Raw genomic sequence first — 17,646 nt, forward strand, 5'->3', positions numbered from 1 at the left:
AATGCAGGCAGACGTGCTGCAAATATCGTTCCAATACTGTGAATAGACAAAAGTACAATAGCCACGTTTAGGATACAACTAGGTACACTGAGTGTTTGCTACTATAAATGGCTGAGTTTAAAAAAGTTTGAGTGTGCAATGCAGGCAGACGTGCTGCAAATAACGTTCCAATACTGTGAATTGACAAAAGTACAATAGCCACGTTTAGGATACAACTAGGTACACTGAGTGTTTGCTAGTATAATGGCTGAGTTTAAAAAAGTTAGAGTGTGCAATGCAGGCAGACGTGCTGCAAATATCGTTCCAATACTGTGAATAGACAAAAGTACAATAGCCACGTTTAGGATACAACTAGGTACACTGAGTGTTTGCTACTATAAATGGCTGAGTTTAAAAAAGTTTGAGTGTGCAATGCAGGCAGACGTGCTGCAAATAACGTTCCAATACTGTGAATTGACAAAAGTACAATAGCCACGTTTAGGATACAACTAGGTACAGTGAGTGTTTGCTAGTATAATGGCTGAGTTTAAAAAAGTTTGAGTGTGCAATGCAGGCAGACGTGCTGCAAATAACGTTCCAATACTGTGAATTGACAAAAGTACAATAGCCACGTTTAGGATACAACTAGGTACAGTGAGTGTTTGCTAGTATAATGGCTGAGTTTAAAAAAGTTAGAGTGTGCAATGCAGGCAGACGTGCTGCAAATAACGTTCCAATACTGTGAATAGACAAAAGTACAATAGCCACGTTTAGGATACAACTAGGTACACTGAGTGTTTGCTACTATAAATGGCTGAGTTTAAAAAAGTTTGAGTGTGCAATGCAGGCAGACGTGCTGCAAATAACGTTCCAATACTGTGAATTGACAAAAGTACAATAGCCACGTTTAGGATACAACTAGGTACACTGAGTGTTTGCTACTATAAATGGCTGAGTTTAAAAAAGTTTGAGTGTGCAATGCAGGCAGACGTGCTGCAAATAACGTTCCAATACTGTGAATTGACAAAAGTACAATAGCCACGTTTAGGATACAACTAGGTACACTGAGTGTTTGCTACTATAAATGGCTGAGTTTAAAAAAGTTAGAGTGTGCAATGCAGGCAGACGTGCTGCAAATATCGTTCCAATACTGTGAATAGACAAAAGTACAATAGCCACGTTTAGGATACAACTAGGTACACTGAGTGTTTGCTACTATAAATGGCTGAGTTTAAAAAAGTTTGAGTGTGCAATGCAGGCAGACGTGCTGCAAATAACGTTCCAATACTGTGAATTGACAAAAGTACAATAGCCACGTTTAGGATACAACTAGGTACAGTGAGTGTTTGCTAGTATAATGGCTGAGTTTAAAAAAGTTAGAGTGTGCAATGCAGGCAGACGTGCTGCAAATATCGTTCCAATACTGTGAATAGACAAAAGTACAATAGCCACGTTTAGGATACAACTAGGTACACTGAGTGTTTGCTACTATAAATGGCTGAGTTTAAAAAAGTTTGAGTGTGCAATGCAGGCAGACGTGCTGCAAATAACGTTCCAATACTGTGAATTGACAAAAGTACAATAGCCACGTTTAGGATACAACTAGGTACACTGAGTGTTTGCTACTATAAATGGCTGAGTTTAAAAAAGTTAGAGTGTGCAATGCAGGCAGACGTGCTGCAAATATCGTTCCAATACTGTGAATAGACAAAAGTACAATAGCCACGTTTAGGATACAACTAGGTACACTGAGTGTTTGCTACTATAAATGGCTGAGTTTAAAAAAGTTTGAGTGTGCAATGCAGGCAGACGTGCTGCAAATAACGTTCCAATACTGTGAATTGACAAAAGTACAATAGCCACGTTTAGGATACAACTAGGTACACTGAGTGTTTGCTACTATAAATGGCTGAGTTTAAAAAAGTTTGAGTGTGCAATGCAGGCAGACGTGCTGCAAATAACGTTCCAATACTGTGAATTGACAAAAGTACAATAGCCACGTTTAGGATACAACTAGGTACACTGAGTGTTTGCTACTATAAATGGCTGAGTTTAAAAAAGTTTGAGTGTGCAATGCAGGCAGACGTGCTGCAAATAACGTTCCAATACTGTGAATTGACAAAAGTACAATAGCCACGTTTAGGATACAACTAGGTACACTGAGTGTTTGCTACTATAAATGGCTGAGTTTAAAAAAGTTTGAGTGTGCAATGCAGGCAGACGTGCTGCAAATAACGTTCCAATACTGTGAATTGACAAAAGTACAATAGCCACGTTTAGGATACAACTAGGTACACTGAGTGTTTGCTACTATAAATGGCTGAGTTTAAAAAAGTTAGAGTGTGCAATGCAGGCAGACGTGCTGCAAATATCGTTCCAATACTGTGAATAGACAAAAGTACAATAGCCACGTTTAGGATACAACTAGGTACACTGAGTGTTTGCTACTATAAATGGCTGAGTTTAAAAAAGTTTGAGTGTGCAATGCAGGCAGACGTGCTGCAAATAACGTTCCAATACTGTGAATTGACAAAAGTACAATAGCCACGTTTAGGATACAACTAGGTACACTGAGTGTTTGCTAGTATAATGGCTGAGTTTAAAAAAGTTAGAGTGTGCAATGCAGGCAGACGTGCTGCAAATATCGTTCCAATACTGTGAATAGACAAAAGTACAATAGCCACGTTTAGGATACAACTAGGTACACTGAGTGTTTGCTACTATAAATGGCTGAGTTTAAAAAAGTTTGAGTGTGCAATGCAGGCAGACGTGCTGCAAATAACGTTCCAATACTGTGAATTGACAAAAGTACAATAGCCACGTTTAGGATACAACTAGGTACAGTGAGTGTTTGCTAGTATAATGGCTGAGTTTAAAAAAGTTTGAGTGTGCAATGCAGGCAGACGTGCTGCAAATAACGTTCCAATACTGTGAATTGACAAAAGTACAATAGCCACGTTTAGGATACAACTAGGTACAGTGAGTGTTTGCTAGTATAATGGCTGAGTTTAAAAAAGTTAGAGTGTGCAATGCAGGCAGACGTCCTGCAAATAACGTTCCAATACTGTGAATAGACAAAAGTACAATAGCCACGTTTAGGATACAACTAGGTACACTGAGTGTTTGCTACTATAAATGGCTGAGTTTAAAAAAGTTAGAGTGTGCAATGCAGGCAGACGTGCTGCAAATAACGTTCCAATACTGTGAATTGACAAAAGTACAATAGCCACGTTTAGGATACAACTAGGTACACTGAGTGTTTGCTACTATAAATGGCTGAGTTTAAAAAAGTTTGAGTGTGCAATGCAGGCAGACGTGCTGCAAATAACGTTCCAATACTGTGAATTGACAAAAGTACAATAGCCACGTTTAGGATACAACTAGGTACACTGAGTGTTTGCTACTATAAATGGCTGAGTTTAAAAAAGTTAGAGTGTGCAATGCAGGCAGACGTGCTGCAAATATCGTTCCAATACTGTGAATAGACAAAAGTACAATAGCCACGTTTAGGATACAACTAGGTACACTGAGTGTTTGCTACTATAAATGGCTGAGTTTAAAAAAGTTTGAGTGTGCAATGCAGGCAGACGTGCTGCAAATAACGTTCCAATACTGTGAATTGACAAAAGTACAATAGCCACGTTTAGGATACAACTAGGTACAGTGAGTGTTTGCTAGTATAATGGCTGAGTTTAAAAAAGTTAGAGTGTGCAATGCAGGCAGACGTGCTGCAAATATCGTTCCAATACTGTGAATAGACAAAAGTACAATAGCCACGTTTAGGATACAACTAGGTACACTGAGTGTTTGCTAGTATAATGGCTTAGTAACAATGAGTTGTAGTGTGCAATGCAGGCAGACGTGCTCTGCAAATGTCTTTGCACTAGTGGGACTATAGCAAAGTCCAATAGCCACGTTTAGGATGCCACTAGGTACACTGAGTGTTTGCTAGTAAAATTGCTTAGTTTAAAAAAGTTTGAGTGTGCAATGCAGGCAGATGTGCTCTGCTAATATCTTTGCACTAGTGGGACTATAGCAAAGTCCAATAGCCACGTATAGGATGCCACTAGGTACACTGAGTGTTTGCTAGTATAATGGCTTAGTTAAAATGAGTTTGAGTGTGCAATGCAGGCAGACGCGCTATGCAAATGTCTTTGCACTAGTGGGACTATAGCAAAGTCCAATAGCCACGTATAGGATGCCACTAGGTACACTGAGTGTTTGCTAGTATAATGGCTTGGTTTTAATGAGTTGGAGTGTGCAATGCAGGCAGACGCGCTCTGCAAATGTCTTTGCACTAGTGGGACTATAGCAAAGTCCAATAGCCACGTATAGGATGCCACTAGGTACACTGAGTGTTTGCTAGTATAATGGCTTGTTTAGAATGAGTTGTAGTGTGCAATGCAGGCAGACGCGCTCTGCAAATGTCTTTGCACTAGTGGGACTATAGCAAAGTCCAATAGCCACGTATAGGATGCCACTAGGTACACTGAGTGTTTGCTAGTATAATGGCTTAGTTATCAGTTGGAGTGTGCAGAGGACAAGAGGGTACAGTGGCAGGATTGTGGTGCTCTGGGTAGAGGAATGGAAGCCTGCCTTTCTATTCCCTCCTAATGGTGAAATGCAGGTAGGAAATCCCTGACCTGGGCTACACAGACGCTGTTGCTGTTTGCAGGACCTGTCACCTATGGCTCTCTGACCCTGCCGGTTGGAGCCCTTAAAAGGACTGCTATAAAGTGCTCTCCCTAAGCTGTCTAACGCTGTGTATGCAGCGCATACAGCTGTATCGGCTATAGGACTCAGGAAGACGGAGCTGCGACAGTGATGTCTGACACCAAAGACGCAGAAGGCAGATAATGGCGTCCGTGAAGAAAATGTCCGGTTTTATAATGCAGGGACATGTGACATGCAGATCCTATCACACATGCCGTTGCTTCTCTGGCTCAAAGTCCACTTAGCTGTGTGTGTGTCTGGGATTGGCTGACATGCTGGCCCGCCCCACAAGACGCGCGCACTTAGGGAAGGAAGACAAGAAAAAAAAAAAAAAAAATGGCGATCGCCATTATAGAAACAGCAGTGATCTGAAGGCGCTGTTCACGCACACTATACACTGAAATGTGATAATAGTTTGATTCACAGAGTGACTTACACTATTACAGCAGAAACCAAGCTATGATTTAGCTGTTTTTTGGCTGCTAGAACCGTTCTCGAACGTTTCTAGAACTACCGAGCTTTTGCAAAAAGCTCGAGTTCTAGTTCGATCTAGAACATGCCCCAAAATCACTCGAGCCGCGAACTGGAGAACCACGAACCACGAACCGCGCTCAACTCTAGTCACTGCACATTGTACAAGAACATCCCAGATCTATATTTGTCTCTACACATCACCTGAAGCTATACTCTTCAGAGTACCATGGATATTTTTATCCTGCGCATTTCAGATTATGCAAACAGACCTCTGCACGATGCTGTATGCTGGGGATTTGGGCTAACTAGTATTATATGACTGGCACAGCGGGTGTGATAATTGTATCCGGCTGCATTGAGAACAATGCTGAGAATGTTTTGCATCTATTAATTTACTTCTTTGTGACAGAAAATTATTGCACCTGTAATGACACATGAAGATATGATAGCGGAGATGGCTTAAGAATTCAAAACAGCAAAATGGGCATGGAACCGGAATGCCGCCCGCTGGCAAGCAGTGAGGGGCTATAATCCCATGTGAGGCCTTTGTAGGTTGTATAAGATTAATGTGTCAGTGAGACTCAGCAATCGGCAATGGCCACAGCATGTAGGGAGTTAAAGGGAACCAATCACCAGGATTTTTGTATATAACCTAAAGCCAGTGCTATACTGGCACTATCAGGCTGAGTCTATACACACCTGTAGTGGTCAACTCGGATGTTTAGGTTTTGAAATCCAAAATAGTAAAGTTTTTAAAATCAGCAGCTTGTTGAGTGGCAGCAGCAAAGAAGCAGATAATATATTCATAGTTATCTCCTCCCTCTGTTAGAATTAGCATAAGCATTATACAAACTATTCACTTTGTCCATTGCAGAACCTGTGTGAGGTCATACCAATTTGACCAGAAGGGGCGGGGCCTCAGACAACAAAGCTGTATACCAGGTCACATGGGTATGACCTCACACAGGTCCTGCAAGAGACAAAGTGAATCGTTTGTATAATACTTATACTAATTCTAATAAGGAGAAGGGATAACTATGAATATATTATCTGCTCCTTTGCTCCTGTCTCTCGACAAGCAGCTAATTTTATAAACTTTACTTTTTTGGGTTTCAAAACCTAAACATCCGACCACTAAAGGTATGTATAGAATCAGCCTAAGGCCGGGGCCATATGGGGAACTAGTGCGATCCTCGCATGACACTCGGCTCACGCTGGCAGCACAACAGGAGCCAAGTGTCATGCAAGGGGCGGGCCGGTGCTGCAGAGGGGAGGGAAGAATCTATCTCCCTCTCTCCTCCGTTGCCGGTTATTGCCATTCTCGCACTGCACTCTCTGTACACCGGTGTACTGCGAGTGCAGTGCGATTTTTTTCTCGCCCCATAGAGTTGAATGGGTGTGAGCAAAACCAGGAACGCATTACACTCACAGAGATTGTTTTCTCGGTCCGATTAGGGCTGAGAAAATAATCGCTCATGGGTGCTGACACATACAGTACAGACCAAATGTTTGGACACACCTTTTCATTCAAAGAGTTTTCTTTATTTTCATGACTAAAAATTGTAGATTCACATTGAAGACATCAAAACTATGAATGAAAATGTGGAATGAAATACTTAAAAAAGTGTGAAACAACTGAAAATATGTCTTATATTCTAGGTTCTTCAAAGTAGCCACCTTTTGCTTTGATTACTGCTTTGCACACTCTTGGCATTCTCTTGATGAGCTTCAAGAGGTAGTCACCGGACATGGTCTTCTAACAGTCTTGAAGGAGTTCCCAGAGATGCTTAGCACTTGTTGGCCCTTTTGCCTTCACTCTTCGATCCAGCTCACCCCAAAACATCTTGATTGGATTCAGGTCTGGTGACTGTGTAGGACAGGTCATCTGGGGTAGCATCCCATCACTCTCCTTCTTAGTCAAATAGCCCTTACACAGCCTGGAGGTGTGTTTGGGGTCATTGTCCTGTTGAAAAATAAATGATGGTCCAACTAAATGCAAACTGGATAGAATAGCATTCCACTGCAAGATGCTGTGGCAGCCATGCTGGTTTAGTATGCCTTCAATTTTGAATAAATCCCCAACAGTGTCACCAGCAAAGCACCCCCACACCATCACACCTCCTCCTCCATGCTTCACGATGGGAACCAGGCATGTAGAGTCCATCCGTTCACCTTTTCTACAAAGACACGGTGGTTGGATCCAAAGATCTCAAATTTGGACTTATCAGACCAAAGTATACATTTCCACTGGTCTAATGTCCATTCCTTGTGTTCTTTAGCCCAAACAAGTCTCTTCTACTTGTTGCCTGTCCTTAGCTGTGGTTTCCTAGCAGCTATTTTACCATGAAGACCTGCTGCACAAAGTCTCCTCTTAATAGTTGTTCTAGAGATGAGGAGTGTCCAAACTTTTGGTCTGTACTGTAGGCTAATATTGGTCCGAGTGGAATGCGATGTTTTATCGCATCCACTCACACCGATTTTCATGCCGTGTGTCTTAGACCTGATAGTGCCAGTATAGCACTGGCTTTAGCTTATATACGAAAATCCTGGTGATTGGTTCCCTTTAAATTGTGCTACAAAACATGGAGCACATCACTTAGGTGTATGCTGGTAATCCTATTTTAGAACACTAAAAGAAGTTTAGGAAAACTCGAAAAAACACAAACTGGGCATTACTCCCCCTCCCATAATCCAGCACTGAGTGTTCACCGTTTCTCCTGGTGTCTGTTATTGTCTGAAGCACTGAATACATGTTGAGAGCGCTGCAGCCAGTCAGAAAGAAAGAAAGAAAGAAAGAAAGAAAAAATGAATACGGGAGAGAAGAAAATAAAAATTAAAAAGTGAAAAAAAGGAGAAGAGAAAATATGAAATTTAACGTTATAATAAATCGAAAAATAGGAAAACTGCATGTACATAAGGGAGCAATGAACAGTTTGAGACAGAGGGATATGGACGTGTGACTGAATAAACACAGTATAATAAATAAACAAATCCAGAGTTAAAGAAAATAAATTAAGCAGGAGAAGAGAAGGTAAGAAGCTGTGTATCCCTGTACTGTGACATCACTGTGTTCATTATGTCTGGCTTGTGACATAATTGTGTGTAAAAATCTCTATATTGTGACATCACTGTGTATAGTAACAATGTATTGTAAAATCACAGTGTGTATTATCCCTGTATTGTGACATCACTGTGTAATATCTCTATATTGTGTCACTACTTTATGTATAGTCTCTTTACTTTTACATCACTGTCTTTTGTAACACTGTGTTGAGACATTACAGTGTGTGTTATCCCTGTACTATGACATCATTTTTCCCTTACTGTGACAGTCTGAGCTGGCCTTTTTGCACATTTTTCAATTGGTGGATGCCTCTATTATTGTCTTTATATTTGGAGGATTTTGTTCTTGTCTTGCAGGCTTGGCACCATAAATTTTTTGCTGGTTCTGCATCTCTGGTTCTACCTTTAGATAGTTTAAGATGGTTGTCGGTCACATGGTCGATGTGTTTGTCTATAGGTGTATGTAGTGTGCATGTAGCAGTAGCAGAGCTGTGTCTATAGGTGCATGTAGTAAAGCTGTCTGTCTATAAGTGCATATAGCAGAGCTGTGTTTATAGGTTCATGTAGTAGAGCTTTGTTTGTCTAAAATTGCATGTAGTGCCGCAGGGACTGTTTTTCCTTCAGGTCCCTGGACTCCACTCTTTCTTGCTCAGGGGTAGGCTGCGCAGGGGAGTGCCTTGCCCTCACGTGGCATTGTCTTCTGCGGGCTGGCCTCCTCATCACCATCACCTGGTCGTCGGCGGGCTCCCAGGTCACATGCATGCTGGGCATAAAGATGGTCAGCTCTTCCTCCTCTGCAGGGCTTGCATTAACCTCCTCCGGTTGCTCTAGCAGCGGCTCCGGGGATGAGCTCTCATCAGCTGGCCAGGGTGGTGGACTCTTCTCTAGCATAGAGGTTGCTGGAACGGCTCCTGGTCGAGATGGCAGCCTGGGGACCAGGTACATGTCCACCAGGTGGGCTGGGAACCGAGTCTTTAAGTCTCTTTCTAGTTGAGCCGCTTCTTTCGCCACTTCTGGCAGGAATGTAGATGCGGCATCCCTAGTCAGCGACTGGGTTGCTGTGACCGCTTCTGGTCTGAGGGCCAAGATAGGGGGCGTTGCGGCCTGGTCTGGTCTGGCCGGGCGCGGCGTTGCTGCAGCCTGGTCTGGTCTGGCCGGGCGCGGCGTTGCTGGGGCCTGGTCTGGTCTAGCCGGGCGTGGCGTTGCTGCGGCCTGGTCTGGTCTGGCCGGGTGCGGTGTTGCTGCGGCTTGGTCTGGACTGCTCGAGACAGGAGATGCTGCGGCCTGGTCTGGTCTGGCCGGGACTCGAGATGTCACATTAAACGCCGCACGGGACGTCGCACCGGGTCGGGCAGGGGCTGCATGGGACTCACCCAGAGCTGGTCCGGAGATCCCCTGTATCAGGGTTGCCATCGCTGAGGACATCTCCAACTGGGCTTGGATGGCACCTCTAGGCGGGCCTCGCTGCACCAGCAACCGTAGGCCTCGGATTGCCATTATCACTTCTTTCTTCCACGTGGCAATCTCTTGCCTATTCTGCTCCTCCATCCTGCTGGCAATTCTCCCTACTTCGGTCTCTAGCTCCACTGCGGTCATCGGCCTGGTCCAGCCCGGCTCGTCGCGGATGCTCTCCGATGGCTCCATTCTGCCTTGCACTCTGCTCAACCAGTTCTCTCTGCACGCTCTCTTCAGTTGCGTTTCTTCCAGCAGACTGCGGCGTTGCTGCCGTCCCAGGACAGATCCACCCCATCTCTCTTTCTCGCGGGGTCAGAGCATTCCAGGGGTTCAAGGATAGCCACACCTCTTCGTGGGCGGTTACTTCTTTTTGCGTGGGCCGCTGTTGTTTCTTTGGCGCGCTTTCTGCGGTGGCAATATGGCGGCATTTCAAACTTTTCAATCGGACCTCCAAGACGCACGGTCACTTGTCTTAACAGGTCTAGTCCTTATCCTGTTCGTGACGCCAGATGAGTCACCCACCACAGCGCTGCAGTGGTCGCCTGTGGGGACTTCTCTGTAGGGACCCTTCTGGCAACAGGTATGTCAGGTTCACTTTCATAGGAGTCGTGATGCCACTCTCAGTTTTGCGGTCAGGGTGATGGGGGACCGCCACTGCAGTTTAATGAGCGTCTGGGGCTGATTGTGTCTGCAGTCTGGTGTTATGGCCTCCCGAGAGTGAGGCTGGCCCCAGGGGCTCGGGTGCATGTGTATGGAACCACATGTCGCAGAAGAACTCACACACAGTCCAGAATATCTTTCACGGTTTTTACTCCCTTTCAGTTGTTTCTGTGAGGTAACCCGGACGCTACTGAGACAGACCAGAGAGAACCAGGTATCCTTCAGGCTGGAATAAGAGTGACTGTAAGCTCTCCTTCCTAGCACTTCTTGTTAGGATAACCCCCGACTTGAAGTATATGGGATTCATCCAGGAAAGTCGCATCTGCCTTTCCTCCCCTTTCTGGCCCGTTTGCTGACAGCGTGGACCAAGTAAAGATGGCTTCTTGCCCTATCTCACTTATGGGCCCCCTCATTGCTGTGGATGCTGCAGACTCTGTGTTTGTTGGTAAGACACCTGGAGTGCCCTCACCGGCAGGTTTTAGCAGACCACTAAATGGATGTCTGGCTCTAGGGACCTGTCCCCATGCGTGCCTAATCTACCAGGAGTCCCCGTACTCAACTACCTCGCTTCTTCCTGAGGTGTCTTTCAGGCTGACTGTGTGGCAACTGAACTCCCCCGCAAACAGCCACTACACTTGCAGGGTCTGACTAGCGTGTCTGCGTGCCCGCTATCCACTTCAGACTGACATGTGTTCTCCTCCACTGCTCCTCTCTCACTCACTGCTGCTGCTCAACTCCTTCCAGCTTCTCCACTGCACCACTAGCTGAGATGTGGAGGCCACGCCCCCTCCTGGGTCTGCCCAGGGGTCCCCTCTAAGATGTGTGAGAGACCTAGTTAAAGTGTGTCTGTGTGTCCACACTCTACTCAGCCTTTGGGATTACCTGTTTGTACTCACCCAGCATGAGTGCAGTACTCAGTGGTGCCTGACCAGGTCAGGGGCGCCACACATGTAGTAGAGTTATGTTTGTCTATAAGTTCATGTAGTGTGCCTGTAGCAGAATTGTGTCGATAGGTGCATATAGTAAAGCTGTGCTTGTCTATAGGTGCATGTAGTGTCCATATAGTAGAGCTATGTGTCTATATGTGCATGTAGTAGAGTTGTGTGTGTCTATAAGTGCATGTACTGTGCATGTAATAGAGCTGTGTGTGTCTATAGATGCGTGAAGTGTGCATGCAGTAGAGCTGTGTCTACAGGTGCATATAGTGTGCATGTAGCAAAACTGTGTGTCCATAGGTGCATGTAGTAGAGCTGTGTGTGTGTCTATAGATGCATGTAGTGTGCATGTAGTAGAGCTGTGTCTATATGTGCATGTAGTGTGCATGTAGTGTTCATGTAGCAGAGCTGTGTGTGTTTATATATCTGCATGTAGTAGAGCTGTGTCTGTCTATAGGTGCATGTAATAAAGCTGTGTGTGTCTATGGTTGAATGTAGTATGCATGTAGTAGAGCTGTGTGTGTCTATAGGTGCATGTAGTTTGCATGTAATAGAAGTGTGTCTATAGGTGCATGCAGTGTGCATGTAGTAAAGCTGAGTGTGTCTATAGGTGCATGTAGTGTGCTGATTTTCCTTTTTCAGCTACTGCTAGTGTGTCGCCCTGGGCAAGCCAGGGGACACAGGTCACAACACCACCACACCCCACACTCCAGGTAGGCACATCTGCTAACCAGAAATCCTTGTTGCCTTCCTCCAGGAGTCTGTTGATGCACACCAGGGGGTGGGCCAGGCGGTTGGCTCCGCCCACCTAGGAGCTCACAGCTCTGGAGGCAGGAAGTGTCAGGCAGTTAAGCCCGGGGAGGGCAAGAGTGAAGTCTAGCTGAGGGCTAGAGTAAACAACTAAGTGAAAGTGAGGAGAGAAAGAGAAGTGGTAAAGGAGGAAAGCAAGTGAGGTGACAGAGAAAGAGAGAAGCCTGAAGGTCCAGCTTTGTGTAGGGCCAGAACAGCAAGGTCAGCGACGGCGGTGACTGTCCGGAGGGGGACCGTTTGGAAGTTCCTGGAAGGACCCCGTTGGCTGTGTGCCCGGTGGTCTGGAGCAGTGTTCCGAAGGACAGTCAGCACCAGGGCAGGGGCCTCTCGGACCCCGGCAAGGCTAGGAGTCGCCAAATTTGCCGAATCCGTCAGTGAAGGGGACGTAGATCCCCCAGCAACCAAGTCCCGATTGACGGCAACAGCCCGACCATTACAGGGGAGACACCGCCACCGCCAGGGCACCAGTTTCCCCAGGGCCAGCGCCTGCGGGCAAAGTGTAGAGCTCCTCCGGCCCAGATTGCAGTCGGGGAGCGGGTAACCGGAGGGAATCCACCGCTACCATCAGTCAACACAGGTGCAAGGAAGAGAGACATCACCGTCACCTACCGGGAGTGCAGGTGCAGCCGTCTGTGGGACCGTCCTACCAGCCGTTTGGTTTACCGTACAAACTGTGTCCAAGTCTCAGGCTGAGTGAGTACCACAGTGCCGCAAGGCACAGCGCTGCCCCCGCGTCCCTGCGCCCTCCAGGCCCTACACTTTACATCTCTTCACTGGGCCCCAGGATCACCAACCCCTACCCACGGAGGGGCAACACAACACCTGGCTGCTCCGCATCACCATCCCCGGGACCCCCACACTGAGCAGCGGTGGTGCAATCACCACAACCGTGGGTGGCGTCACGAACTATAACAATCCCCACACCCAACAAACACCCCCCTTTCACTCACGGGCGAGGAGTGTCGCTCGAGAAACCCCGGGATCCGGCCTACGGCTCGAGCCACCAGGAGCAGCTGCCGGACCCGAGCAGAAGGGGTGAGCGCGGTGTGCTGACACCCTCCTCCCCGCCCGCGACAACTTGGCGTCACGAACAGGATCTTACCGCTCTGCCGTCTGGTAGAGGTGCGCCTTGTTACCGCCGGAGGTATCCGGCAGAAAAATTTCAGAAGCCGCCATCTTTGGCGCGAAAAGTTCCCGCTCGAGCGTCTTCTCGAGCAGTAGAGGCGCGAAGGCCAAAACTCCGCCCCGAGAGAGGAGGGGCCGGAAAGAGCTAAGGGGGACGCGATGGCGGCTGGCCGCATGTAGTCGCGGCTATAAAGGCAGGGACGCCAGGACCCTGCAAACATACCGTTCCTGGAAGAAAGAGAGAAAGTCACCATGTGGATGCCGTCCCGAAGCACCGTGGCCCCCGCGCCGGGAACCGCAGCGTGGGTGGAAATCCGGACCGCGCAGCTCCACCTAAGGCTGCAGGTCAAGATGCAGCTCCTCTTGGAGGAGTGGGAGACCGACATGGCGGACGTTATAGCCACCGTGCGGAGACGCGAGGAGGAAGCGGAGGAAGGGAGGGTGAGTGACCCACGCCCCTATGTCCCGGAGGGACCGGTCGCTGCGGCTGAGGGACCCGGTCCAAGCCCTCTCCCCCCGTTGCCTCCCTCGCCACCCGTCTCGGAGGCCGTGACCCCGCCACTAGGCCCGCTGCCACCGCAACCGGTAGCGATACCCAGCCCGTCCGCCCCAGCGGACCGACCTGTAGCCGGAGCCCGAAGCAAACCGGAGGCATTACCATGGAAGGCCCCGAAGATTGTGCCAGAGACAGTCCCCGAGCAGTTTCCCGAGCCGGAGCCGATGACCCGCTCCGAGCCGAAGGCCCAGCTGTGGAAAGCCCCTGTGCCCATCCCCCACACCTCGGCTGAGGTGGCGCCGGGTTGTTGCTGCAAGGCAGCGCCCAAGGCCATGACACCGCGGGATACGCCGCCCACCTTCCTGACAGTGGGTAACGTGCTGGATGTCCCGCGGGGCTCAACCCGTGCGCCGGAGCTGGCAGCAGCGCCATACTGGGACAGGGAGCCGACAAAGCTGGGCCTGGAGATCGCGGAGAGGGAGCGAAGGAAAGCCGAGCTGGTGGCCCGAGCCATTCGGGAAAAGGAGAACCTGCGGCAAGCGACCTTCCGTGTCCGGGGCCCGTTCTACGAGGGGCAGGTGCGGCGCTTTGATGTCCGCCGGGGCTACGGATTCATATATGAACCGGGCCTGGAGGCCGAGGTGTTTGTGGCCCGGCGGGACGTGAATGCCCATCTGCCCGAGGAGCATCCTGGCCGCAATCTAATACCGGGAGATATGGTGCGGTATACTCGGCACTGCGGAGAGAGGGGGTGGTTTGCCCTGGATGTGAAGCTAAGGGGCAGCCCGGAGAGCAAGGTGAGCTCTGCACCCCCTCCCTCGGATGAAGCAGCAGGAGGACCGGAGTAGGGCAATGGATGCCCGCAGCACCGTCCCCGTGGGGACCACCAGAAGTTTGTTGTTTGTTTGAAAAGTTTGAAAGTTTTGCCAATAATGAAAATGATTACACCGAAGAAGTAACCTGATTTGTTTGTTGATTTGCAACCGGCTGGAGCCGGCACCGTTGTCCCCGTGGGGACCGTTAAAAGTTTATGCATGGGAACTAGCCATGGACAAGCCCGTGAACTCTGCAGGGCAACCACAAACGTTAGTGGCTTGTAAATATGTTGGGTACCGTTGCCGTTTCCGCAATGCCGCCTCCGGAGAGGCAGGTTGGAGGGAGGGCCCTGAGCAGAGCAGGCCAGGGCCCAGCCACCAAAGGAATCGGTGGCTACTAGAGTTGAGTGCGGTTCGAGGTTCGAGGTTCTCCAGTTCTAGGCTCGAGTGATTTTGGGGGTTGTTCGAGATCGAACTAGAACTCGAGCTTTTTGCAAAAGCTCGATAGTTCTAGATACGTTCGAGAACGGTTCTAGCAGCAAAAAGCAGGGCTTTTTACAGCTACAGGTTGCAGGAGCCATCGCTGGCAGCCTGCCAGAAGCTGGTAACCAAGATAAACATCGGGTATCCAAGCAAAGCGCTTTGGTTAGTAACCCGATGTTTATCCTAGTTACGTGCAGGAAGCCCACACTTCCCCGCTCAGCTCGCTCCGCCCCCTCCTGCACGCGGCATGTACACACGTACACACACACACACACACACACACACACACACACAGACGGTCCCGCTCGGCTTACCTGCGGTCGGCCCGGGGGCAGCAGTCCTTGGCACTGGAAACTGTGGCTGCCGGCCCTTTAAGGCCACTGTGTTCTCCTGCATTGAGCATCATCTGTGGGCGGAGCTACCGCCCGGCGTCCTGCTCGGTCGCACAGATGAAGGAGTCACAGTGCCAGCCAGCGACCCCCAGCACATCGCTTCCCTCCGGCGCTGTGTGGGCCCCATCTGCACCGTGACCTGATCAGTATGTGGGACATCACTCCCTCCCCGCCCCTCCCTGTCCCCCCCGTGCGTGTGTGACCCCCGGAGCCGCGTGTGTGTGACCCCCGGAGCCGCGTGTGTGACCCCCGGAGCCGCGTGTGTGGGCCCCGCAGAGCAAGGTGTGTGTTTGTATGTATGCATGCAGCAGAGCAGTATGCATGTATGTATGTATGTATGTATGCAGCAGAGCAGTATGCGTGTCTGTATGTATGTATATATGCAGCAGAGCAGTATGCGTGTCTGTATGTATGTATATATGCAGCAGAGCAGTATGCGTGTCTATATGTATGTATATATGCAGCAGAGCAGTATGCGTGTATGTATGTATGTATGTATGCAGCAGAGCAGTATGCGTGTCTGTATGTATGTATGTATATATGCAGCAGAGCAGTATGCATGTATGTATGTATGTATATATGCAGCAGAGCAGTATGCGTGTCTGTATGTATGTATATATGCAGCAGAGCAGTATGCATGTCTGTATGTATGTATATATGCAGCAGAGCAGTATGCGTGTCTGTATGCATGTATATATGCAGCAGAGCAGTATGCGTGTATGTATGTATGTATGCAGCAGAGCAGTATGCGTGTCTGTATGTATGTATATATGCAGCAGAGCAGTATGCGTGTCTGTATGTATGTATATATGCAGCAGAGCAGTATGCATGTCTGTATGTATGTATATATGCAGCAGAGCAGTATGCGTGTCTGTATGTATGTATGTATGTATGAAGCAGAGCAGTATGCGTGTCTATATGTATGTATGTATATATGCAGCAGAGCAGTATGCGTGTCTGTATGTATATATGCAGCAGAGCAGTATACGTGTCTCTATGTATGTATGTATGCAGGCAGAGCAGTATGCGTGTCTATATGTATGTATGCAGCAGAGCAGTATGCGTGTCTGTATGTATGTATATATGCAGCAGAGCAGTATGCGTGTCTATATGTATGTATGTATATATGCAGCAGAGCAGTATGCGTGTCTGTATGTATATATGCAGCAGAGCAGTATACGTGTCTCTATGTATGTATGCATGCAGAGCAGTATGCGTGTCTATATGTATGTATGTATGCAGCAGAGCAGTATGCGTGTCTGTATGTATGTATATATGCAGCAGAGCAATATGCGTGTCTATATGTATGTATATATGCAGCAGAGCAGTATGCGTGTCTGTATGTATATATGCAGCAGAGCAGTATGCGTGTCTGTATGTATGTATATATGCAGCAGAGCAGTATGCGTGTCTGTATGTATGTATATATGCAGCAGAGCAGTATGCGTGTCTATATGTATGTATGAATATATGCAGCAGAGCAGTATGCGTGTCTGTATGTATATATGCAGCAGAGCAGTATGCGTGTCTATATGTATGTATGCAGCAGAGCAGTATGCGTGTCTGTATGTATGTATGTATATATGCAGCAGAGCAGTATGCGTGTCTATATGTATGTATGTATGCAGCAGAGCAGTATGCGTGTCTGTATGTATGTATATATGCAGCAGAGCAGTATGCGTGTCTGTATGTATGTATATATGCAGCAGAGCAGTATGCGTGTCTGTATGTATGTATATATGCAGCAGAGCAGTATGCGTGTCTGTATGTATGTATGTATATATGCAGCAGAGCAGTATGCGTGTCTGTATGTATGTATGTATATATGCAGCAGAGCAGTATGCGTGTCTATATGTATGTATATATGCAGCAGAGCAGTATGCGTGTCTGTATGTATGTATGTATATATGTAGCAGAGCAATATGCGTGTCTGTATGTATGTATATATGCAGCAGAGCAGTATACGTGTCTATATGTATGTATATATGCAGCAGAGCAGTATGCGTGTCTGTATGTATGTATATATGCAGCAGAGCAGTATGCGTGTCTGTATGTATGTATATATGCAGCAGAGCAGTATACGTGTCTATATGTATGTATATATGCAGCAGAGCAGTATGCGTGTCTGTATGTATGTATATATGCAGCAGAGCAGTATGCGTGTCTGTATGTATGTATATATGCAGCAGAGCAGTATGCGTGTCTGTATGTATGTATATATGCAGCAGAGCAGTATGCGTGTCTAT

The sequence above is a fragment of the Anomaloglossus baeobatrachus genome, chromosome 3 (assembly GCF_048569485.1).
Source record: "Anomaloglossus baeobatrachus isolate aAnoBae1 chromosome 3, aAnoBae1.hap1, whole genome shotgun sequence".
In the NCBI taxonomy this organism is placed as follows: Eukaryota; Metazoa; Chordata; class Amphibia; order Anura; family Aromobatidae; genus Anomaloglossus; species Anomaloglossus baeobatrachus.